A 25688-nucleotide genomic window follows, 5' to 3' on the forward strand; every position below is an offset into this window, starting at 1 on the left:
AAAAACCCGCTGTGCACACGCTGCGTTTTTTTCCGTGCAGTTTTTGTGCGGTACCAAAAATGCAGCATGTCACTTCTTTTGTGTGGTTTTCCACCTGCTCCATTCTCCAAATCCGTAGGGGGAAAACCGCAGTGGAAATCCGCACAAAAACCGCTGGAAAACTGCAATAAAAAAGGAAGAAATCCGCAGGAAAAATGCAGGTCATTTGACCTGCGGATTTCTTCAAATCTGCGCGGAAAAATCCGCAGGAGGAAAATCTACGTGTGCACTTAGCCTAAAGCCATCAGGTGAGACCTCCCTTAGAGCCTACCTGACCTGACATACAACACTCATAAAACCAAGTCTTAACGTTTTGTCCAATAGCAACCTTTGAAACTCCTGATAAACGTGCCCAATAACGATGACTACAAATAATGATCGAAGAACAAGTTAACGAGAAAACTATACAAACTATACATTTGTATATACAAATAAACGCAAGTGTTTAATGTACACAAGTGGGGATAAATCTTATATGAAACAGTATGAGCAAAAGAAATTATATATACCAAGTTTGGGCAAATGTGTTAGATAGGTGTGGATAAATGCTGCAAAGTACAAATGCTTTCAATAATAGAAGTGTTCATAGTTTATTTTGTCAAAATGCTAAGTGAATGAACATGAGAGAAATCTAAACCACATCAATATTTGGTGTGACCACCTGTTGCCTTCAAAACAGAATCACACAAAGTCAGTGATTTGTTAAAGGCAATCTGTCACCCATATTTAGTGATATCATGTAAAGATATCACCCAATTGTGCATCCCATAAGGATTCTATTAGATTTAGATTGTGAGCCCCATCGGGGGAGGCGATGATAATGTGTGCAAAACTGTAAAGCGCTGCGGAATATGTTAGCGCTATATAAAAAATAAAGATTATTAGGATTTTTTATTCCCCCTGACCCCGCACCTTTGAGGCATAAATACCTTTTTTATCTTGTTGGGGATGTATGCAAATCGCCACGGTCTGGTCCGATGGGCGTGGCTTAGTCGCCTTCTTTCCCCCCCTCCTCTGCTTGCTGAACATAATCTTCATCTGTGAATATCACAGATAACGTTGGTTTCCGCACGTGTGCATTGTAATGGCCTCCGGCGCCTGCGCAGTATGCTTTTCCCAGCTGTGGGCAAACCATATAATCGCTACTGCGCATGCGCCGGTATTTTCCAGCGCGATCTATGCCCCAGAAGTGTTTTCTGCATGTGAAGACTTCCGGGTGGCATAGACCACGCTGGAAAATACTGGTGCATGCGCAGTAGCGATTATATGCTTCGCCCACAGTTGGGCAAAGCATACTGCGCAGGCGTTGGAGGCCTTTACAATGAGCAAGCGCGGAAACCAACATTATCTGTGATATTCACAGATGAAGATTACGTTCAGCAAGGCGAGGAGGGCGGAGGAAAGAAGGCGACTAAGCCACGCCCATCGGACCGGACCGCGGCTTTTTGCATATATCCCCAACAAGATAAAAAAGGTATTTATGCCTCAAAAGGTTATGACCCCATAAGATGCTCCATAGATTATGTTCCATATGCTGTCCCATAAGATGCTCAGATTATGCCCCCATAAAATGCTCAATAGATTATGCCCCTATATGCTGACGATTATGGCTTACAGCCAATGAAAATCCAAGTCATTAGCTCAGTAAATTAGAATAATTAACAAAAAACACCTGCAAAGGCTTCCTAAGCATTTAAAAAGGTCCTTTAGTGTTTCAGTAGCTCCACAATCACGAGGAAGACTGCTGACTTGATAGATGTCCAGAAGGCAGTCATTGACACATTGCACAAGGAGAATAAGCCACAAAAGGTCACTGCTAAAGAAGCTGGCTGTTCAGAGTGCTGTATCCAAGCATATTAATGGAAAGTTGAGTGGAAGGAAAAAGCGTGGTAGAAAAAGGTGCACAAGCAACGGGGATAAACACAGCCTTGAAAGGATTGTTAAGAAAAGGCCATTCAAAAATTTGGGGGAGATTCACAAGAAGTGGACTGCTGCTGGAGTCATTGCTTCAGGAGCCACCACACACAAAGTTGTATCCAGGACATGAGCTACAAGTGTCGCATTCCTTGTGTCAAGCCACTCATGACCAATAGACAGTGTCAGAAGAGTCCTACCTGGGCCAAGGAGAAAAAGAGCTGGACTGTTGTCAGTGGTCCAAGGTGTTTTCAGATGAAAGTAAATTTTGCATTTCATTTGGAAATCAAAGTCCCAGAGTCTGGAGAAGAGTGGAGACAATCCAAGGTGCTTGAGGCCTAGTGTGAAGTTTCCACAATCAGTGATGGCTTGTGGGAAGCCATGTCATCTGCTGGTGTAGGTCCACTGAGTTTTATCAAGATGAATGTCAGCACAGCCATATACCAGGAAATTTTAGAGCACTTTATGCTTCCTTCCCTACAAGCTTTTGGAGATGGAAATTTAATTCTCTAGCAGGACTTGGCACCTGTTCACACTGCTAAAAGCACCAATACCTGGTTTAAAAACCACAGTATCACTGTGCTTGATTGGCCAGCAAACTCACCTGACCTTATCAAGAGGAAGATGAGAGAGAACAGACTCAACAATGCTGATGAGCTGAAAGCTGCTATCAAAGCAACCTGGGCTTCCATAACACCTCAGCAGTGCCACAGGCTGATCGCCTCCATGCCATGCCGCATTGATGCAGTAATTGATGCAAAAGGAGTCTCAACCAAGTATTGAGTGCATTTACTGAACACATTTTAGTAGGCCAACATTCAAGATTTTAACATCATTTTTCAAGCTGGTGTTATAAAGTATTCTAATTTACTTAGATAATGACTTTTGGGTTTTCATTGGCTGTAAACCATAATCATCAACATTAACAAGAATAAAACACGTGAAATAGATCACTGTCTGTAATGACTATATATTACCGTATATACTCGTGTATAAGCTGACCCACGTATAAGCCGACCCTCTAATTTTGCCATAAAAAACTGGGAAAACCTATTGACTTGTGTATAAGCCGAGGGTGGTGCTGCACAAGGGTTAATGGTGGCCCAAAAAGATGCTCCATAGATAAATATCCCCATAAAATGCTGCAAAAGGGTTAATGGTGGCCCAACAAGATGCTCCAAGGATAAATACTCCCATATATTGCTGCACAAGGGTTAATGGTGTCCCAAGTAGATGCTCCATACATAATACCCCCCATATGCTGCACAAGGGTTAATGGTGGCCTAAGTAGAAGCTCCATACATAAAATACCCTCCATATGCTGCACAGGGGCTAACGGTGGCCCAAGTTGCTCCATACATAAAATATCCCCCATATAATGCACAGGGGTTAACGGTGGCACAAGATGCTGCATACATAAAATACCCCCCATATGATGCACAGGGGTTAATGGTGGCCTAAGATGCTGCATACATAAAATACCCCCCATATGATGCACAGGGGTTAATGGTGGCCTAAGATGCTGCATACATAAAATACCCCCCATACGATGCACAGGGGTTAACGGTGGCCTAAGATGCTGCATACATAAAATACCCCCATATGATGCACAGGGGTTAATGGTGGCCTAAGATGCTGCATACATAAAATACCCCTCATAAGGCCTGTTTCACACTTCAGTTTTTTGTCGTCAGTTAAAATCCGCCAAAATGGCGGAAAGCAGATGCGTTGTTAACTGAAGTGAACGGATGGCAGCGGTCCGGTTTTTTGACGGATTAGTTGGCTGAAGAACCGCAGTCCGGGGATGAGAGACGGAGAGAGAGACAGAGAGAGAATATTTTTTACTTGGCTTATACACGAGTATATACGGTATATAAGTTTCACTTTTTGCATTGAGGAACTGAAATAAATTAACTTTTTGATGATATTCTAATTTTGTGAGAAGCACCTGTATATGTCAGATATTCAAGCAAATAAGCTTCGTGTTCACTTGTATTACATTATTTCTCAGCTCTCTCTGCTTCATCTATATCCTAGATACAGATTTCTCCCACATATACAGGCCTTTTACATATTATATGAACTTTCTCCACATCAGTGTCTCTCTCCCATGAACAGGCTCTGCTTACATACTCCTTCTCCTTGTAGCTGGTGACATCTCACCTCTCACCCTCCTTCCACTAATATATACAGTATAACTCTCTTCCTGCTTCATATAAAAACCCTAGTTTTTTTTTTAAACATTCAGTGTGTGCCTTCTCATGTCTCTTAACTGTGCATTCAGAAATTCCAGGATAGCATATAACACGACCTCTTGCCTTTTAATTGCCTTAACCTCCTGTCTCTCACTGAAACCTGGAGGCACCATTCGGACACCACCGCCTACTCTCTCGTATGGTTGGCTACTTTTTTCACATATTCCCAGACCCGAGAGCAGACAAGGTGCAGGTGTTGGTCTGCGCCTTTCATCAATGTGCTTTCCAGGTTATCCCACCAGTACCACCATCCCATCCCCCCTCTCACATACAGTGGCTTGCAAAAGTAAGCCCCCTTGTCATTTTCATGTTTTGCTACCTCACAACCTGGAATGTCACTGTTTTTTTTAAACATTAGCATCAATTAATGTAAAGAACGTGCCTACAACTGTGAATATTTGGTTTTCTTGTTGTTGTACACCAAACAAATACTAGAAAATAGCTGAAAACTTTAGTGTGCATAACTAAAGTGTGCATAGGCTTTTTGTGCATAGGCTTTTAGTGTGCATAGGCTTTGTAAAGCCTCCTTTTGCAGCAATTACAGCTGCAAATTGCTTTGGATAAGTATCTTTAACCCCTAACTGCCATGTGACGTACTATCCCGTCCATGTGCCCGGGGACTTAATTCCCAGGGATGGGATAGTACATCACAGCAATCAGTGGCGCCCACGTGGTGAACAATACAGAACACAACCAAAAAACAGGGATGGGCTATGCAAGGGGGATCACCACAGACAATTGGTTGGCGTTTAATTAGACAGTTTTTTATTTTAATTTAGACATGTATAAACCACACAAAAGGTAAAAACATTAAAAAGTCACACATGTGACTTAACAAACACATAACTGGCTCGCAATAGAGCCTTCACCCTAGAGGTGTACTCCACAAAGGACCTGCCTGTATAAACAGCATACCAAAAGGTGACCAAGTGTATCGAGAAATGAGAAGGGTTGTACAATCCCTCAGTCCAAACACTTGAAATTATTCGGAGGTAATTGTGACCCCTAAATAGGTTGAATATAAAAAGTACACTTGGTCACCATAACCCAGAATGCCTATCAGGAAGAAATTGTAAAACATACATATAGTCATCATCAGATGGGTGCATCCCCAAATTCAAAATAAACCCAGACAGGTGTAAAAACCTTGGTAGAAGGAACCTATAACCATGAGTAATGGTATGTAGAGTAACCTAAAATAGCAGAGTCCATGTGGGGCAACCTCAGGGAGAACAAGATACCCGACGCGTGTCGCCACCCACAGTGGCTTCGTCAGGGGTACTGAGTGTAGCTGCAACACGTCTTTATATGCACACGGAGTGAGAGTGTTAATAGCGTACAGCTGTATCACTCACCAGAATAACCAAGAGATGTATAAGTGTCCTGTAAGCGCAGGAAGCCGTCCAGTGGCCATATTGAGAGACAATGCGCAGGCGCCAGCGTGTGATGGCAGGAAATACGTCACAGTCGGTATTCAACGCTACTGCGCATGCGCCAGTCAATAGAAATAGAAAGTGCATTCCGGCCAACGGGATGGAGGCACTGCGCAAGCGCCGGCATGTGATGACGGCGAAAACGTCACAGCCAATATACAACTCTGCTGCATATGGGCCAGCAGGAAATGGATTACAGCCCACAGATCGAAGGCACTGCGCAGGCATGTAAAAACAATAATATCTATGGCAACCGGCATCCAGAAGTTACTACGCATGCGCCAAACCACGATGACAGGAAAAGAATCCTACCTGCACTTATCAGGTCAATCCAGACCACTGATTTGTTGCACATAACTAATAATCAATGGTCAATTCCATAGTTAAATGGCGATACATTGTAATACGCACATGTGGAAGCGTAGATATAAAGTGCAAAGGGCATAACTCAGCCCATAAACACCAATGATCATATGAAGATATAAAGCGCTCATTTTTGCATCTGGGCACAGCTGAAATAACCTCGATGGTACAAAACAGATACCACACCACGCATGCGTCAATGTATTAAGGTCAGCGAGACAAAACTCTAAAGTAGGCATGTATAATGATGAAAGGAACCGTGCATAAGAATGATGCACCGTTACAATGTCCGTCCAGCTATAAAAAACTTGGGGGGAAAAAAAAAAAAAAAAAGCATATAAAATGGTAATCAGCCACATGTGGGGCCATAGATAGCCGCAAGTCATAGTGGTCGATAGTATCATACAAGTGGATAAATATCCTAAAATCCACTAATATTGTTGAGCCAATCCCGTCTAAACCCATGTAAAGGTGTAATGAGAAAAATAACCTCAAAAATAACCTCAAAAAAGAGGTCCACTGGAGGCTCTTAATGGTCTACCTATAGATTGAATACAAGTTGTCATAAAGACAAACAATATATGCAAAACACCCAATGGTAACAAGATGAAGCAACCATGAAATGCATACCCCTGCAACTCTACTACATGGCCACAGGCATGGTCGCAATGTATAGTGGCCCGTGGTGGGTCCACAGCGCAGGGGATGCACCCCAATGATCCAGATAACCAGGGCACTCCTACACAAAGTACACCGATAAAGCAGGGGACAAGGGGTGGATTGTACATAATGTAAGAGAAACCAAGAAGTGACCTGAGGGGATGGATGGTAAAATAATCTTAAAGTACAACAATACAAGAAAATGTATAAACAAAGCTGGTATGCTGTTTATATAGGTGTAGAAAACATCATGAGGTCCACAAAACCCCCCAAAAGAACACCAAAGGTAGAGCAATATCTAATACTTCAAATAATCCAACAGTCCTTCAAGTGTAACACTCTTGAAAGAAGAAGTCAATTCTGCTTATAGAATCCTGTGAATAACAGATCTTCGTTTAAGCCGACAGGGGCTAAAGAGTTCAAATTAAAGATCCATTTGGATTCTCGTCTAAGGAGCTCCAGTGTGATGTCACCACCCCTGATATCTGGTTGCACAGATTCCAATCCTAGAATTCTTGTTCCATGCCATTGTGAGTTGTGTGTCACAAGGTAATGTGAGGCAACTGATGTAAGCGTGTTGCCCTTTTCTCGATCCTTTTTAGCCGTAGTGATGTTTGAAAAGTGTTGCTGCATCCGCCTCCTCAATTCTTGAGAGGTCTGACCAACATAAACCTTTGGACACGGGCATATGAGCGCATAGATAACAAAACGTGATCTGCAATTAAAATAAGAAGTAGTCTTGATCTGAAAAGGAGAGAAGGGGAGAGACACAACATTATCATTGGCCATGTAGGGACAAATGTTGCAATTCCCACACGGGAAAGAGCCCACTAAACGTATACCCCTGTTGAGCCTAGTAGCAGGGCGTCTAAAGTGACTGTGACTAAGACAGTCTTTGAGATTTTTTGCCCTCCTAGCCACCAAACTTGGTAGTATGGAAATATGGGGCTTTAACCTAGGCTCACTCAGGAGAATCCCCCAATGCCTAGAAAGAATGCCCCTAATATCGCCCCACTGATTGTTATACGTAGTGATTATACTCATGGGTTTAGGCGGGCCACTCGTGCGTGGTTGCAACAACTCATCCCTATTAGAGTCTCTAGCAGTCCTAAAAGCATTGGAGATTACCTTTTTGGGGGTAGCCTCTATCCATGAACCGGCAAGTCAAATCACGTGCCTGGGTCAAAAAGTCCTCACTGTTGCTACAATTTCTTTTGGCCCGAAAAAATTGGCCTTTAGGAATGCCCTTTTTAAGATGTTGAGGGTGAAAACTCGTGAAATGCAATAGGCTATTTGTAGACGTAGGCTTCCGATAGAGGGTTGTAGTGATCCGAGAACCATTGAGGGAGAGCTTGAGGTCCAAAAATTCAACCTCACTCTGCGAAAAGTGTGAAGTCAATCGGATGTTCCAGGGATTAACATTCAAAGCGTCCACAAAGAGTCGACAATCATCCAAGGTACCTGTCCAAAAAAACAGTATATCATCAATATACCGATACCAGTTTGTAATGTATTTGGAGAAAGCCTCCATGCAGAACACCTGAGTAACCTCCCACCATCCTAGAAATAAATTAGCGTACGAAGGCGCGCAGCGCGCGCCCATCGCGGTACCATTGACCTGCCTGTAATGGACCCGATCAAAAATAAAATGATTTTTGTTCAAGATGAAAAAAAGGGGAGGTCAAGTAAAAACGAATCATGCTTTCTATCTCCCGTGGAATGTTGGTCTAGAAAAAAGGACACCGCTTGAATACCAAGATTGTGTCGTATGCATGTGTACAGAGACTCCACATCTAGTGTAACAAGCCACATACCAGGTATAACTGAAATGTCTTGTAACTGTTGAATTAGATAGGTGGAGTCTCTCACAAACGATTTAAGAGAAGTCACCAATGGCTGTAGAAAAAAGTCAATATAAATACAAGGGCGTTCCAACAAACCACCAATCCCGGACACAATAGGCCTACCTGGGGGTGCCTGAAGAGACTTATGGACTTTTGGAAGCATGTAGAAAGTCGGGGTCCTCGGGTGATGGTTTGTCATGAAATCCTTTTCTCTTTTGGTTATAATATGGCAGCCAAAGGCGGAGTCCAGTAGTCTGTCCAGTTTAGCCTTAAAGGCAGATGAAGGATCAGAGGGCAGTACCTGATAACAATTGGAATTTGTTAATTGGCGTTTAGCCTCATCAAGGTACAGGTCAATCGGCCAGATGACCAGGTTACCACCCTTATCCGCCTCACGGATCACAAAATCACGATTGGACCATAGTTTTGAAATGACCGCCCGTTCAGGCTTACTCAGATTATTCCCACAGTTAGGATCAAGCTTGAGAGTCTTAATCTCCCTACACACGGTATCAAAAAAAATCTGTACCGCTGGGAATAATGAAAATTTGGGGGTAGCCTGAGATGGTAACCTACCCTGAAAACGTCTTCTAGAGGGTCCAGTATCATTTTCCTCTAACAAATCCAGAAGATCTCTGAAGGCCTGTCTTTCCGTCATAGGCAAATCATCAATAATAGACGGCTGGTGATATAGGAGTTTAAATGTCAGCTGTCTGCAAAACAGGTAAAGATCCTTAATCAGTATAAATTTGTCCAACACATTGGTTGGACAGAAGGAGAGACCCTTCTCCAGAACAGCAGACTCAACAGGAGACAAATTATAAGATGATAAGTTAATGATTTGCAACTTACCACAGTTGGAAAGAGTCTCCATACCAAATGACGATATCAATGTCTCCTGTTTTGCCGGGTCTCCCGCTTGTATTTGGGAGACCAGACCCTGTAATTGCGGGTCCGCTTCCTTAGTGTGGAACCTCTTGCGTCGGCCCCTCCTGTTGCGCCCTCGACGTCGCTTGGCTCTGATGATAAAAAATCATCACTTGAGGGAAGTTCATGTAGATTGGACACATTGCTGCTGGCCCCATCAATGGTTCTGGTGACCCTTTTGTTGCCCCTATGGATCCACTTATAGGCACGTCCATTCTCGAAATCAAATTGATCCCTTTTAAATTTCTGTTTCTTACCCCCAATTACATCTTTCTCGAATTTGTCAATAATAGACTTCAATTGAGATTGAAATGGTTCAACCAAGGATTTCTTGTCGAATCTGTCCAACTTCACCTCAAGAGCCTTAATTTTATCCCTGATCACAGTCAAAATGCCTTGATCATGTTGTATAAGCATATCCATAATTATCTTAGAGCAACTCAATAAACCACTCTCCCAGGTTTTTTGGAAGTCCACCTCCGCTTCCCATGCAGGGAAAATTTGTACTCTCAACCCTCTGGGAACCAAGCCCAGCCTTTTATACTCTTCCAGTGTTTTCACATTCCACCATGTCTTGGTGAGTGATTTGTGCAACCCTATCAACTCTCTGGACACATTTTGAAAATCTGTGTTACCCATAGCATTATCAATAGATGGTAGGGGTACAGAGTCAAAAAGCCCATTAGCATGGGTACTCCATGCTGCCTCTCTGGCCGCCAAGTCCATGATCAGATTGAATGAAAAAAAGAGTATGTATGTAAAAATGCAACTACTCTTATAATAAGGTTTGAAAAGTAAACCAACAGTGTGCCACACCTAGAAAAAATGGAAGAACAAGCAACCACTAATAATATGACATGCAAAACAAGAGATAGGGGCACCACCGTCTATGAATAGCACAGTAGGATCCAACCAAGCCCATTCAAAGAACAATACAGAACACAACCAAAAAACAGGGATGGGCTATGCAAGGGGGGCAAGATGTAATTGGGGGTAAGAAACAGAAATTTAAAAGGGATCAATTTGATTTCGAGAATGGACGTGCCTATAAGTGGATCCATAGGGGCAACAAAAGGGTCACCAGAACCATTGATGGGGCCAGCAGCAATGTGTCCAATCTACATGAACTTCCCTCAAGTGATGATTTTTTATCATCAGAGCCAAGCGACGTCGAGGGCGCAACAGGAGGGGCCGACGCAAGAGGTTCCACACTAAGGAAGCGGACCCGCAATTACAGGGTCTGGTCTCCCAAATACAAGCGGGAGACCCGGCAAAACAGGAGACATTGATATCGTCATTTGGTATGGAGACTCTTTCCAACTGTGGTAAGTTGCAAATCATTAACTTATCATCTTATAATTTGTCTCCTGTTGAGTCTGCTGTTCTGGAGAAGGGTCTCTCCTTCTGTCCAACCAATGTGTTGGACAAATTTATACTGATTAAGGATCTTTACCTGTTTTGCAGACAGCTGACATTTAAACTCCTATATCACCAGCCGTCTATTATTGATGATTTGCCTATGACGGAAAGACAGGCCTTCAGAGATCTTCTGGATTTGTTAGAGGAAAATGATACTGGACCCTCTAGAAGACGTTTTCAGGGTAGGTTACCATCTCAGGCTACCCCCAAATTTTCATTATTCCCAGCGGTACAGATTTTTTTTGATACCGTGTGTAGGGAGATTAAGACTCTCAAGCTTGATCCTAACTGTGGGAATAATCTGAGTAAGCCTGAACGGGCGGTCATTTCAAAACTATGGTCCAATCGTGATTTTGTGATCCGTGAGGCGGATAAGGGTGGTAACCTGGTCATCTGGCCGATTGACCTGTACCTTGATGAGGCTAAACGCCAATTAACAAATTCCAATTGTTATCAGGTACTGCCCTCTGATCCTTCATCTGCCTTTAAGGCTAAACTGGACAGACTACTGGACTCCGCCTTTGGCTGCCATATTATAACCAAAAGAGAAAAGGATTTCATGACAAACCATCACCCGAGGACCCCGACTTTCTACATGCTTCCAAAAGTCCATAAGTCTCTTCAGGCACCCCCAGGTAGGCCTATTGTGTCCGGGATTGGTGGTTTGTTGGAACGCCCTTGTATTTATATTGACTTTTTTCTACAGCCATTGGTGACTTCTCTTAAATCGTTTGTGAGAGACTCCACCTATCTAATTCAACAGTTACAAGACATTTCAGTTATACCTGGTATGTGGCTTGTTACACTAGATGTGGAGTCTCTGTACACATGCATACGACACAATCTTGGTATTCAAGCGGTGTCCTTTTTTCTAGACCAACATTCCACGGGAGATAGAAAGCATGATTCGTTTTTACTTGACCTCCCCTTTTTTTCATCTTGGACAAAAATCATTTTATTTTTGATCGGGTCCATTACAGGCAGGTCAATGGTACCGCGATGGGCGCGCGCTGCGCGCCTTCGTACGCTAATTTATTTCTAGGATGGTGGGAGGTTACTCAGGTGTTCTGCATGGAGGCTTTCTCCAAATACATTACAAACTGGTATCGGTATATTGATGATATACTGTTTTTTTGGACAGGTACCTTGGATGATTGTCGACTCTTTGTGGACGCTTTGAATGTTAATCCCTGGAACATCCGATTGACTTCACACTTTTCGCAGAGTGAGGTTGAATTTTTGGACCTCAAGCTCTCCCTCAATGGTTCTCGGATCACTACAACCCTCTATCGGAAGCCTACGTCTACAAATAGCCTATTGCATTTCACGAGTTTTCACCCTCAACATCTTAAAAAGGGCATTCCTAAAGGCCAATTTTTTCGGGCCAAAAGAAATTGTAGCAACAGTGAGGACTTTTTGACCCAGGCACGTGATTTGACTTGCCGGTTCATGGATAGAGGCTACCCCCAAAAAGGTAATCTCCAATGCTTTTAGGACTGCTAGAGACTCTAATAGGGATGAGTTGTTGCAACCACGCACGAGTGGCCCGCCTAAACCCATGAGTATAATCACTACGTATAACAATCAGTGGGGCGATATTAGGGGCATTCTTTCTAGGCATTGGGGGATTCTCCTGAGTGAGCCTAGGTTAAAGCCCCATATTTCCATACTACCAAGTTTGGTGGCTAGGAGGGCAAAAAATCTCAAAGACTGTCTTAGTCACAGTCACTTTAGACGCCCTGCTACTAGGCTCAACAGGGGTATACGTTTAGTGGGCTCTTTCCCGTGTGGGAATTGCAACATTTGTCCCTACATGGCCAATGATAATGTTGTGTCTCTCCCCTTCTCTCCTTTTCAGATCAAGACTACTTCTTATTTTAATTGCAGATCACGTTTTGTTATCTATGCGCTCATATGCCCGTGTCCAAAGGTTTATGTTGGTCAGACCTCTCAAGAATTGAGGAGGCGGATGCAGCAACACTTTTCAAACATCACTACGGCTAAAAAGGATCGAGAAAAGGGCAACACGCTTACATCAGTTGCCTCACATTACCTTGTGACACACAACTCACAATGGCATGGAACAAGAATTCTAGGATTGGAATCTGTGCAACCAGATATCAGGGGTGGTGACATCACACTGGAGCTCCTTAGACGAGAATCCAAATGGATCTTTAATTTGAACTCTTTAGCCCCTGTCGGCTTAAACGAAGATCTGTTATTCACAGGATTCTATAAGCAGAATTGACTTCTTCTTTCAAGAGTGTTACACTTGAAGGACTGTTGGATTATTTGAAGTATTAGATATTGCTCTACCTTTGGTGTTCTTTTGGGGGGTTTTGTGGACCTCATGATGTTTTCTACACCTATATAAACAGCATACCAGCTTTGTTTATACATTTTCTTGTATTGTTGTACTTTAAGATTATTTTACCATCCATCCCCTCAGGTCACTTCTTGGTTTCTCTTACATTATGTACAATCCACCCCTTGTCCCCTGCTTTATCGGTGTACTTTGTGTAGGAGTGCCCTGGTTATCTGGATCATTGGGGTGCATCCCCTGCGCTGTGGACCCACCACGGGCCACTATACATTGCGACCATGCCTGTGGCCATGTAGTAGAGTTGCAGGGGTATGCATTTCATGGTTGCTTCATCTTGTTACCATTGGGTGTTTTGCATATATTGTTTGTCTTTATGACAACTTGTATTCAATCTATAGGTAGACCATTAAGAGCCTCCAGTGGACCTCTTTTTTGAGGTTATTTTTGAGGTTATTTTTCTCATTACACCTTTACATGGGTTTAGACGGGATTGGCTCAACAATATTAGTGGATTTTAGGATATTTATCCACTTGTATGATACTATCGACCACTATGACTTGCGGCTATCTATGGCCCCACATGTGGCTGATTACCATTTTATATGCTTTTTTTTTTTTTTTTCCCCCCAAGTTTTTTATAGCTGGACGGACATTGTAACGGTGCATCATTCTTATGCACGGTTCCTTTCATCATTATACATGCCTACTTTAGAGTTTTGTCTCGCTGACCTTAATACATTGACGCATGCGTGGTGTGGTATCTGTTTTGTACCATCGAGGTTATTTCAGCTGTGCCCAGATGCAAAAATGAGCGCTTTATATCTTCATATGATCATTGGTGTTTATGGGCTGAGTTATGCCCTTTGCACTTTATATCTACGCTTCCACATGTGCGTATTACAATGTATCGCCATTTAACTATGGAATTGACCATTGATTATTAGTTATGTGCAACAAATCAGTGGTCTGGATTGACCTGATAAGTGCAGGTAGGATTCTTTTCCTGTCATCGTGGTTTGGCGCATGCGTAGTAACTTCTGGATGCCGGTTGCCATAGATATTATTGTTTTTACATGCCGGCGCCTGCGCAGTGCCTTCGATCTGTGGGCTGTAATCCATTTCCTGCTGGCCCATATGCAGCAGAGTTGTATATTGGCTGTGACGTTTTCGCCGTCATCACATGCCGGCGCTTGCGCAGTGCCTCCATCCCGTTGGCCGGAATGCACTTTCTATTTCTATTGACTGGCGCATGCGCAGTAGCGTTGAATACCGACTGTGACGTATTTCCTGCCATCACACGCTGGCGCCTGCGCATTGTCTCTCAATATGGCCACTGGACGGCTTCCTGCGCTCACAGGACACTTATACATCTCTTGGTTATTCTGGTGAGTGATACAGCTGTACGCTATTAACTCTCTCACTCCGTGTGCATATAAAGACGTGTTGCAGCTACACTCAGTACCCCTGACGAAGCCACTGTGGGTGGCGACACGCGTCGGGTATCTTGTTCTCCCTGAGGTTGCCCCACATGGACTCTGCTATTTTAGGTTACTCTACATACCATTACTCATGGTTATAAGTTCCTTCTACCAAGGTTTTTACGCCTGTCTGGGTTTATTTTGAATTTGGGGATGCACCCATCTGATGATGACTATATGTATGTTTTACAATTTCTTCCTGATAGGCATTCTGGGTTATGGTGACCAAGTGTACTTTTTATATTCAACCTATTTAGGGGTCACAATTACCTCCGAATAATTTCAAGTGTTTGGACTGAGGGATTGTACAACCCTTCTCATTTCTCGATACACTTGGTCACCTTTTGGTATGCTGTTTATACAGGCAGGTCCTTTGTGGAGTACACCTCTAGGGTGAAGGCTCTATTGCGAGCCAGTTATGTGTTTGTTAAGTCACATGTGTGACTTTTTAATGTTTTTACCTTTTGTGTGGTTTATACATGTCTAAATTAAAATAAAAAACTGTCTAATTAAACGCCAAACAATTGTCTGTGGTGATCCCCCTTGCATAGCCCATCCCTGTTTTTTGGTTGTGTTCTGTATTGTTCTTTGAATGGGCTTGGTTGGATCCTACTGTGCTATTCATGGACGGTGGTGCCCCTATCTCTTATTTTGAATGCCCACGTGGTGAACGCCGCTGATCGCGGCTGGGTGTCAGCTGATTATCACAGCTGACACCCGGCACAATGAGTCAGGGACGGTCACAGATCGCCCCCGACACGTTAACCCCTTGTACCGGGGGTTAAAGGGAAGCATCGTCAGGGAGGGGGCTCCCTCCGTGCTTCCCTGAGCCCCCCATAGCAGCACAATGTGCAGCGCTGCTGCAGGGGGCTCCATCCCTGCAGGTCCCCGAATTCAAGATGGCGACGGGGACCTGCAGGGAGCTGGCTTCCTCATGCCTGCAAAGCACAGGCAAGGAGGAAGCCTGTGTAGTGCCTGTGACAGATTGCTGATCTGTCACAGTGATCTGTGATGTGACAGATCAGCGATCTGTCACAGGACAGTGATGTCCCACCTGGGACAATGTAATAAAGTAAAAAAAAAAAAAAAGTGTAAAAATAAAAAAAAAAAAAAAAAAAAATCTAAATAAAGTAAAAAATATTCCCTAATAAATTGATTTTTTGGAAATAAAAACAAAACAAAACAATAAAAGTACACATATTTGGTATCGCCACGTCCGTAACGACCCGCCCTATAAAACTTTCCCATTAGTTAACCCCTTTAGCGAACCCCTTAAATTAGAAAAATAAAAAACGAAGCAAAAAATAATGATTTACTATCATACCGCCGAACAAAAAGTGCAATAAAGCGTAATCAAAAAGAGGCATATAAATATCTATGGTACCGCTGAAAACGTCATCTTGTCCCGCAAAAAACGAGCCACCACACAGCATCATCAGCAAAAAAATAAAGCTATAGCTCACAGAATAAAGCGAAGCAAAAATAATTTTTTATATAAAATTGTTTTCATTGCATAAAAGCGCCAAAACACAAAAAAATACATAAATGAGGTATCGCTGTAACCGTACTGAGCCGAAGAATAAAACCGCTTTATCAATTTTACCGCAGGCGGAACGGTGTAAACGCACCCCCCAAAAGAAATTCATGAAACGCTGGTTTCTGTTCATTCTGCGTCCCAAAAATCGGAATAAAAAGTGATCAAAAAATGTCACGTGAACGAATGATACCAATAAAAACGTCAGCTCATCCCGCAAAGAATAAGACCTCACATGACTCGGTGGGTCAAAATATGGAAAAATTATAGCTCTCAATATGTGGTGATGCAAAAACTATTTTTACAATAAAAAGCGTCTTTTAGCGTATGACAGCTGCCAAAAATAAAAACCGCCATAAATAGTAAATCAAACCCCCCTTTATCACCCCCTTAGTTAGGGAAAAATAGGAAAATTAAAAGAAAATGTATTTATTTCCATTTTCCCATTAGGGCTAGGGTTAGGGCTGAGATTAGGGTTAGGGCTGTGTTGGGGTTATTGTTGGAGTTATAATTGGGGGGTTTCCGATGTTTGGGCACATCAGGTGCTCTACAAATGCAACATGGCGTCTGATCTCAATTCCAGCCAATTCTGCGTTGAAAAAGTCAAATGGTGCTCCTTCCCTTCCAAGCTCTACCATGCGCCCAAACAGTGTTTTACCCCCACATATAGGGTATCAGCCTACTCAGGACAAATTGCAAAACAACTTTTGGGGTCCAATTTCTCCTGTTACACTTAGGAAAATAAAAAATTGGGGGGCAAAAAATATCATTTTTGTGGAAAAAAATGATTTTTTTATTTTCATGCCAGGGCATTATAAACTTCTGTGAAGCCCTTGGGGGTTCAAAGTGCTCACCACACATCTAGATAAGTTCCTTAGGGGGTCTAGTTTCCAAAACGGGGTCACTTGTGGGGGGTTTCCACTGTTTAGGTACATCAGGGGCTCTCCAAAAGCAACATGACACCCGCAGACCATTCCATCAAAGTCTGCATTCCAAAACGTCACTACTTCCCTTCCGAGCCCTGACGTGTGCCCATACAGTAGTTTTCTCCTACATATGGGGTATCAGCGTACTCAGGACAAATTGGACAACAATTTTTGGGGTCCAATTTCTCCTGGTACCCTTGGGAAAATAAAAAAATTGGTGACTAAAAGATCATGTTTGTGGAAAAAATATGATTTTTTTATTTTTACGCCCGGGCGTTATAAACTTCTGTGAAGCACGGGGGGGGTTAAAGTGCTCACCACACATCTAGATAAGTTCCTTGGGGGGGGGGGGTCTAGTTTCCAAAATGGTGTCATTTGTTGGGGGTTTTCACTGTTTTGGTACGTCAGGGGCTGTCCAAACGCGACATGGTGCCCGATCTCAATTCCAGCCAAAAACGTCAAATGGCGCTGCTTCCCTTCCGAGCTCTGCCTTGCGCCCAAATAGTGGTTTACCCCCACATGTGGGGTATCAGCGTACTCAGGACAAATTGCACAATAACTTTTAGGGTCCTGTTACCCTTGGAAAAATAAAAATTGGGGGTGAAAAGATCATTTTTGTGGAAAAAATATAATTTTTTAATTGTACGGCTGTACGTTATAAACTTCTGTGAAGCCCTTGAGGGTTCAAAGTTCTCACCACACATCTAGATAAGTTTCTTGGGGGGTCTAGTTTCCAAAATGGGGTCACTTGTGGGGGGTTTCCACTGTTTAGGTACATCAGCGGCTCTCCAAACGTGACATGGCGTCCGATCTGAATTCCAGCCAATTTTGCATTGAAAAAGTCAAATAACGCTCCTTCCCTTCTGAGCTCTGCCATGCGCCAAAACAGTGGTTCCCCCCCACATATCAGATATCAGCGTACTCAGGACAAACTGCACAATAACTTCTGCAGTCTAATTTCTCCTGTTACCCTTGGTAAAATAAAAAAAATTGAACCTGAAGTATTTTTTTTGTGAAAAAAAAAGTTAAATGTTCATTTTTTTTTTTTTTTAAATATTCAAAAAAATTCCTGTGACGCACTTGAAGGGTTAATAAAATTCTTGAATGTGGTTTTGAGCACCTTAAAGGGTTCAGTTTTTAGAATGGTGTCACTTTTGGGTATTTTCTATCATATAGACCCCTCAAAGTGGCTTCAAATGTGATGTGGTCCATAAAAATAAAATGGTGTTGCAAAAATGAGAAATCGCTGGTCAACTTTTAACCTTTATACCTTCCTAACAGAAAAAAAATTTTGGTTCCAAAATTGTGCTGATGTAAAGTAAACATGTGGGAAATGTTACTTATTACCGTATATACTCGAATATAAGTCGAGTTTTTCAGCCCCCTTTTTGGGCTGAAAAAGACCCCCCTCGACTTATATTCGGGTCACGGTTCAAACTTACCTGGTTCCCGTCGTCTCCGCATTCCCCGGTAAGTGTCTGCGATCCCCTGCAGCCTGTCAGAGTCCCGGCGGCGGCGAGTGATGATAGGGCCGCGGCGGCATTACAAGTTGCTGCGCGCCGCTCTCTCCCGGCGCGCCACTCTCTCCCGCCTTCCGTCTTCTGGCAGTGACGTACAGGGGGCGCGATGACGTGGATAGCACGCGCCCTCTGCCTGAGTCACTGAAGAGACGGCAACGCTCAGGAGCAGCTGTCAGCAACGGAGGTGAGTATATAGTGTTTTTTTGTTTTTTTGTAAATTCCAGCAGGCGCAGCAGCAACATGATAGGATTACCAGTAATCCTATCACTTGGCCAAGAAATCATGCATTGGGGCCACTATTACGGTACTCACTGTGCAGCATTTATGGGGGCATATGTTGTGCAGCATTACGGTACCGGTATTTGGGCCACCATTATTCACTGTGCAGCATTTATGGGGGCATATGTTGTGCAGCATTACAGTATTTGGGCCACAATTACTCACTGTGCAGCATTTATGGGGGCATATGTTGTGCAGCATTATGGTACAGGTATTTGGGCCACCATTATTCACTGTGCAGCATTTATGGGGGCATATGTTGTGCAGCATTACAGTATTTGGGCCACCATTATTCACTGTGCAGCATTTATGGGGGCATATGTTGTGCAGCTTTACGGTATTTGGGCCACCATTATTCACTGTGCAGCATTTATGGGGGCATATGTTGTGCAGCATTACGTTACCGGTATTTGGCCCACCATTATTCACTGTGCAGCATTTATGGGGGCATATGTTGTGCAGCATTACGGTATTTGGACGGAGTGTTTTTTTTTTATCCTGTTAGAAATGGATCCCAGTACTTCAAATCCCGGACCAAAGCAAAAACGCAGGTCGTACGAAGCTGGTTTCAAACTTAAGGTTGTGTCAAGAGCAGAAGAAAGCAATAACAGTATTGCAAGTAGGGAATTTTGTGTTAACGATAAACAAGTGAGGGATTGGCGGAAAATGAAAACGGACTTGGAAAAGACTCCAAAGGCAAAAAAAGCTCAATGTGGTTTGAAGGTATCGTATGAGGCTCTAGAGACTGAATTGCATAAATGGGTTATGGAGTGTCATCAAAATGGCTACTGCGTAACACGCATGGGAATTCGCTTACGTGCCCTTCAAATGACTAAAGAAGATCAATTGAAAGCACCAGGAATTGAAAAATTTGTTGCCTCAGCAGGATGGTGTACCCGTTTCATGAATAGATTTGGCCTATGTTTGCAGCAAAGAACAAAGATTTCACAGAAGTTGCCAAAAGACCTTGATGAAAAAGTGATGTCATTCCATTCATTCATCATAAAACAAAGAAGGATCCATAACTATGACCTGGGAGATATTGGAAATATGGATGAAACACCTATGACTTTTGATCTTCCCAGCAACAGAAATGTGGCAAATAGGGGAGAAAAAACTATTCTACTCAGAACCACAGGAAATGAAAAAAAATCATTTCACAGTCGTTCTTTCATGTTTGGCTAATGGAACTAAGCTGCGGCCTGTCATTATTTTTAAAAGAAAGACCCTGCCTAAAAAGGTCCAATTCCCACCACGAATTACAGTGCGCGCTCATATTAAAGGCTGGATGGATGAAGATGGAACAAAAAAATGGCTGGAAGAAATTTGGAATGGACGACCAGGAACAGCCTTAAAGAAAAAACCATCATTGCTAGTTTGGGATATGTTCAGAGCCCACACATGTGATGACATCAAAAAATTGGCAAAGTCTTCTCAAGTTACTTTGGCGGTTATTCCAGGTGGACTTACATCTGTATTGCAGCCCCTATATGTGTGTTTAAATAAACATTTCAAAGACCGTGTGCGGAGGATGTGGCATGAATGGATGTCATCTGGTCAAGCCTGACTAACAAAACTTGGAAATCTGATCAAGCCGGACATAGAATTAATAGCAAAGAGGGTTCGTGATGCATGCGAAGAGATTCCAGAGGACATGGTGCAACGCGCCTTCAAGAAATGTGGCATTAGTAATGCTATGGATGGCAGTGAAGACAGCGCTTTGTATGAAGACGACAGCAGTGTCGGTGATGACCAACTCAGTGATGATGACGACAATGTCTATGCTGATAACCTCTTACCAGCTGAAGCTGAAGCTCTGTTTGGACATACAGATGAGGAATCCAGTGACTTTGAAGGATTTTAACTCTTGTGTTTTACATTGAGCTGAGGTTTTTGTACTTTTAAAGTCATTGTTGTTGCCCTATTGGTTTTGTTGACCCTCTTTTCAACTTAGGGTACGTGCACACGCTGCGGAATCCGCTGCGGATTAATCCGCACGGATTTTGCAAAAACCGCAGATAATCCGCAGGTCCAAAGACCTGCGGATTATCTGCGGTTTTGCCTGCGGTTTGGTCCTGCGGATTCACTATCTCCACAATGGTGGAGATAGGAACCCGCAGCGGTTTCCGCAGAAAGAATTGACATGCAATTCTTTCTGCGGATTTAAAACCGCAGCAAATCCGCGCGGTTTTTTCCGCAGCGTCGGCACAGCGTTTTTTTTTTTCCCATTCAAATGAATGGTACTGTACACCGCAGCTAAAACTGCTGCGTGTCCGCAGCGGCCAAAACCGCTGCGGAAACGCAGCGGAATCCGCAGCGTGTGCACACAGCCTAACAGGGCTTGTTTAATGTTTTTCTTTTAAATAAAAATTCAAAATCATTTAACCTACTGATGTCTCACTTAATTTTACTTTTATTCTTATCTATTTTTATTTTTGAAATTTACCAGTATCTTCGGCAATTCCCACCCTAGACTTATACTCGAGTCAATAAGTTTTCCCAGGTTTTTGAGGCAAAATTAGGGGGGGGGTGTCGGCTTATACTCGAGTATATACGGTAAGTTTTTTGTGTGCTGTTTCTCTGTGATTTAAGGGCATAAAAATTCAAAGTTGGAAAATTGCGAAATTTTAAAAATTTTCGCCAAATTTCCGTTTTTTTCACAAATAAACGCAAGTTATTTGAATGAAATTTTACCACTAACATGAAGTACAATATGTCACAAGAAAACAATGTCAGAAACACCAGGATCCATGGAAGCGTTTCAGAGTTATTACCTCATAAAGGGACAGTGGTCAGAATTGTAAAAATTGGCCCGGTCATGAACGTGCAAACCACCCTTGGGGGTTAAGCTTTCCATATCTTGTCACTCGGATTTTGTCCATTCCTCAAGGCAAAATAGTTTGCTCTGGTGAACAGCAATCTTCAAGTCTGACCACAGATTCTCAATTGGATTGAGGTCTGGGCTTTGACTAGGCAGCTCCAAAACATTTACAAGTTTCCCCTTAAACCACTCAAGTGTTGCAAGAGACTAATATAACAGAAGACTGAACAAACTGACACAAGCTGTAACATATGGAGCGGGGTCCAGCACAGCCCCAGCAGGGAGCACAGCAAAGCAGAAAGAGGTAAAACCAGATCAGAAGCAAAGGATTAGCAAATGAACAACTTAGCTGAAAAATGCAGGCTCACGCAGGAGACAGCAGACCTCAAGTTGCACAGGAAGAACTAATCACCAGCAACAATTGAGGGAAGCCTGCTCACTTAAATACTCCCAGTCAGTAATCCCAGATTTCCAATCATCATCGTCAGGTGGCAGACCTCTGTCAATCCGGCCAGCTCCACTACCCACAATAACCACCAGAGGGAGACCTGACTCAGAAGTAAGAGAATTCACAATAGGGCTCCCTGCGTGCTTCCCTGAGACCCCCGGAGCAGCACGATGTGCTGAGCTGCTCCGAGGGTCTTCCTTCCCTGCAGGCCCCTGGATCCAAGACAGCCGCAGGGGCCTGCAGGGAGGAGTCTCAGTGCCTGCCGAGAGCAGGCTCTGAGAAAGCCTGCAGAAGCGCCTGTCAGATCGCTGATCTGACACAGCGCTGTGCAAATTGTCAGATCAGCGATCTGACACTAGACAGTGATGTCCCCCCCGGGTCAATAAAATAAAGTAAAAAAAATAAAGTGTAAAAATAATTTATTTGAAATCCATAAATAAATTAAAAAAAAAATATTTCCTTATAACTTCATTTTTTGGAAATAAAAAAAAAAAAACAATAAAAGTACACATATTTAGTATTGTCGCGTCTGTAACGAACCGCCCTATAAAACTGTCTCACTAGTTAACCCCTTTAGTGAACCCCCTGAAAAAATAAAAAACAAAGCAAAAAACAATGCTTTATCATCATACTGCCAAACAAAAAGGACAATAACATGACGTATATAAACATGGCACCACTGAAAACGTCATCTTGTCCCGCAAAAAACGAGCTGCCTTACAGCATCATCAGCGAAAAAATAAAAAAGTTATAGCTCGCAGAATAAAGCAATGCAAAGATAATTATCTTCTATATAAAACTGTTTTCATTGCGTATAAGCATGAAAACATAAAAAAAAGACATAAATGAGGTATCTCTGTAATTGTACTGACCTGAAGAATAAAACCGCTTTATCAATTTTACCACACACGGAACGGTGTAAACGCACCCCTCAAAGGAAATTCATGAAATGCTGGTTTTTGATTGTGTTTTTGTGTCCCAAAAATCGGAATAAAAAGCAATCAAAAAATGTCACGTGCCCGAAAATAGTACCAATAAAAACGTTAACTCGTCCCGCAAAAAATAAGACCTCACATGACTCGGTGGATCAAAATATGGAAAAATTATAGCTCTCAAAATGTGGTGATGCAAAAACTATTTTTACAATAAAAAGCGTCTTTTAGCGTATGACAGCTGCCAAACATTAAAACCCGCCACAAATAGTAAATCAAACCCCCCCTTTATCAACCCCTTAGTTAGGGAAAAATAATAAAATTTCAAAAAAAATTATTTATTTCCATTTTCCCGTTAAGGTTAGGGCTAGGGTTAGGGCTGAGATTAAGGTTAGGGGTGTGTTAGGGTTGGAGTTAGAATTGGGGGGGGGGTTTCCACTGTTTAGGCACATCAGGTGCTCTCCAAATGCAACATGGTGTCTGATCTCAATTCCAGCCAATTCTGTGTTGAAAAAGTCAAATAGCGCTGCTTCCCTTCCGAGCTCTGCCATGCGCCCAAATAGTCGTTTACCCCCACATATGGGGTATCAGCGTACACAGGACAAATTGCACAATAACTTTTGGGGTCCTGTTACCCTTGGGAAAATAAAAATTGGGGGTGAAAAGATCATTTTTGTGGAAAAAATAGGATTTTTTAATTTTACGGCTGTACGTTATAAACTTCTGTGAAGCCCTTGAGGGTTCAAAGTTCTCACCACACATCTAGATAAGTTCCTTGGGGGGGAGTCTAGTTTCCAAAATGGTGTCACTTGTGGGGGGTTTCCACTGATTAAGGAACATCAGGGGCTCTCCAAATGTGACATGGCGTCCGATCTGAATTCCAGCCAATTTTGCGTTGAAAAAGTAAAACAGCGCTCCTTCCCTTCTAAGCTCTGCAATGCGCCGAAACAGTAGTTCCCACCCACATATCAGGTATCAGTGTACTCAGGATAAATTGCACAATAACTTTTGCAGTCCAATTTCTCCTGTTACGCTTGGTAAAATTTAAAAAATTGGACCCAAATTAATTTTTTTGTTAAAAAAGTTAAATGTTCATTTTTTTAAACATTCAAAAAATTCCTGTGAAGCACCTGAAGGGTTAATAAACTTCTTGAATGTGGTTTTGAGCACCTTGAGGGGTGCAGTTTTTAAAATGGTGTAACTTTTGGGTATTTTTTATCATATTGACCCCTCAAAGTGACTTCAAATGTGATGTGGTCTCTAAAGAAAAAAAAAAAGGTGTTTAATGGTGTTGTAAAAATGAGAAATCGCTGGTCAACTTTTAACCCTTATAACGTCCAAAAAAAATGATGTAAAAGTAAACATGTGGGAAATGTTATTAAGTATTTTATGTGCCATATCTCTGTGATTTAAGGGCATAAAAATTCAAAGTTGGAAAATTGCGAAATTTTCAAAATTTTCGCCAAATTTCTGTTTTTTTCACAAATAAACGCAAGTTATATGAATGAAATTTTATCACTAACATGAAGTACAATATGTCACGAGAAAATGTCAGAATCAGTGGGATCCATGGAAGCGTTCCAGAGTTATTTCCTCATAAAAGGACAGTGGTCAGAATTGTAAACATTGGCCCGGTCATTAACATGCAAACCACCCTTGGGGGTAAAGGGGCTAATAGCGTTGCACTCTCTGTGGCCTTTCGGAAAAGGTGTGGATATATTAACAGACCCTGTGACACTTAGATTCCACCCAGGTGGACACAAGAATAGGGGGGCTGTTATTTAGGGCTCAGGAGTGAGTGAAAAGTTTGAGTCATTTTATACTGTTTTCTAGTGATGTGGGTGGTGAGGTAGACTTGTTTGGCCAGATGAAGGAAGAGCTGAGTTATAACTTTTGAGAACGACCTTTTAGAGGATGAAGTCTTTTGCTGAAAGTTATTGCAGGGCACTCTGCAGTGCAGTATTATAATGTGACAATGCTGAATCTGGACCGGAGAGCGTGGAGATCGGAGTTCAAGATGACCTGTATATTGTTCATTAGGTGATGGTATTTTTGGCACATAGATTTTGATGTGTGTGGAAAGTGGGGGTGCCCTGAACTGCGAGACAGTTCTTCACAGAGAAGGAAAAAAGGTTGTGGTTAGATAGTCGGAGAGGGGAGTTATTAAAGTCACACACTGTGCAAAGTCTGGAGAAGACGAGGTTCATAGCATTGCTGTACTCGTCTAGAAGAGTTAGTGAGTTGTGATGAGCGAACATAGTTGTCTGTTTGTTATGCAATCCCTACATGTCTTGCTGCTGTCAAATTGCCTTGAGACATGCAGCCATGGGGACTCAAACATAAAATATCTTCGGCGTGCTCGAAAACTATTAGTACAAAAGTGTGCTCAGAGAACACCTTATCTGAGCATGTTCGCTCATTACTATTGGTAATCTGTAGAGGGCCGAAGGAGGAGGTTAGAGAAAGATGATGCAGATGGGGAGAGCGGATTATCAAAGGGGATGTTAACCCCTTCATGACCCAGCCTATTTTGACCTTAATGACCTGGCCATTTTTTGCAATTCTGACCAATG

The 25688-nt window shown here is 42.6% G+C and overlaps 1 protein-coding gene and 2 long non-coding RNA genes across 5 annotated transcripts in view; 1 reads left to right on the top strand and 2 right to left on the bottom strand.

Annotated features, from left to right (window-relative positions):
* AP3M1 (adaptor related protein complex 3 subunit mu 1) overlaps positions 1-25688 on the bottom strand; it is a 141426-nt gene that overhangs the window by 73302 nt on the left and 42436 nt on the right. The gene's annotated exons all lie outside the window — the stretch shown is intronic.
* Positions 7801-9217, bottom strand: LOC141095172 (uncharacterized). Its single transcript, XR_012233325.1, has 3 exons — positions 9085-9217; positions 8632-8809; positions 7801-8125 (listed from the first exon to the last, which is right to left on the bottom strand). It is a non-coding gene; the product is annotated as an uncharacterized lncRNA (long non-coding RNA).
* Positions 10904-12320, top strand: LOC141095174 (uncharacterized). Its single transcript, XR_012233326.1, has 3 exons — positions 10904-11036; positions 11312-11489; positions 11996-12320. It is a non-coding gene; the product is annotated as an uncharacterized lncRNA (long non-coding RNA).

Source organism: Dendrobates tinctorius, unplaced genomic scaffold (assembly GCF_039654945.1).
Source record: "Dendrobates tinctorius isolate UK_male_01 unplaced genomic scaffold, ASM3965494v1 ptg000068l, whole genome shotgun sequence".
In the NCBI taxonomy this organism is placed as follows: Eukaryota; Metazoa; Chordata; class Amphibia; order Anura; family Dendrobatidae; genus Dendrobates; species Dendrobates tinctorius.